This window comes from Physeter macrocephalus, chromosome 18, assembly GCF_002837175.3.
Source record: "Physeter macrocephalus isolate SW-GA chromosome 18, ASM283717v5, whole genome shotgun sequence".
In the NCBI taxonomy this organism is placed as follows: Eukaryota; Metazoa; Chordata; class Mammalia; order Artiodactyla; family Physeteridae; genus Physeter; species Physeter macrocephalus.
The window spans coordinates 49,389,776-49,390,782 of record NC_041231.1 but is presented as its reverse complement, the minus strand read 5'-3'; the positions used below and the strand labels follow the sequence as shown (position 1 = coordinate 49,390,782).

General features: G+C 34.6%; 1 protein-coding gene across 8 annotated transcripts in view; it reads right to left on the bottom strand.

Moving 5' to 3' along the window:
- ACKR2 (atypical chemokine receptor 2) overlaps nt 1-1,007 on the bottom strand; it is a 112,120-nt gene that overhangs the window by 19,063 nt on the left and 92,050 nt on the right. The gene's annotated exons all lie outside the window — the stretch shown is intronic.

Below are 1,007 nucleotides of genomic sequence, written 5' to 3'. Positions count from 1 at the left end.
AAGGCAACTGCTAACAGCTATAAAAGAGGAAATCGACAGTAACACGATAACAGTGGGGGACTTCAACACCTCACTTACACCAATGGACAGATCATCCAAACAGAAAATTAATAAGGAAACACAAGCTTTAAATGGCACAATAGACCAGATAGATTTAATTGATATTTATAGGATATTCCATCCAAAAACAGCAGATTACACTTTCTTCTCAAGTGCGCACAGAACATTCTCCAGGATAGATCACATCTTGGGTCACAAATCAAACCATGCTAAATTTAAGAAAATTGAAATCATATCAAGCATGTTCTCTGACCACAACGCTATGAGATTAGAAATCAATTCCAGGGAAAAAAACCATAAAAAACACAAACACATGGAGGCTAAACAATACGTTACTAAATAACCAAGAGATCACTGAAGAAATCAAAGAGGAAATCAAAAAACACCTAGAGACAAAAAACAATGAAAACACGATGACCCAAAACCTATGGGACGCAGCAAAGGCAGTTCTAAGAGGGAAGTTTATAGCTATACAAGCCTACCTCAAGAAACAAGAAAACTCTCAAATAAACAATCTAACCTTACACCTAAAGGAACTAGAGAAAGAAGAACAAACAAAACGCAAAGTTAGCAGAAAAAAGGAAATCATAAAGATCAGATCAGAAATAAATGAAATAGAAACAAAGAAAACAATAGCAAAGATGAATAAAAATAAAAGCTGATTCTTTGAGAAGATAAACAAAATTGATAAACCATTAGACGGACTCATCAAGAAAAAGAGGGAGAGGACTCAAATCAATAAAATTAGAAATGAAAAAGGAGAAGTTACAACAGACACCTCAGAAATACAAAGCATCCTGAGAGACTACTACAAGCAACTCTATGCCAATAAAATGGACAACCTGGAAGAAATGGACAAATTCTTAGAAAGATATAACCTTCCAAGACTGAACCAGGAAGAAAGAGAAAATATGAACAGACCAATCACAAGCAATGAAATTGAAACC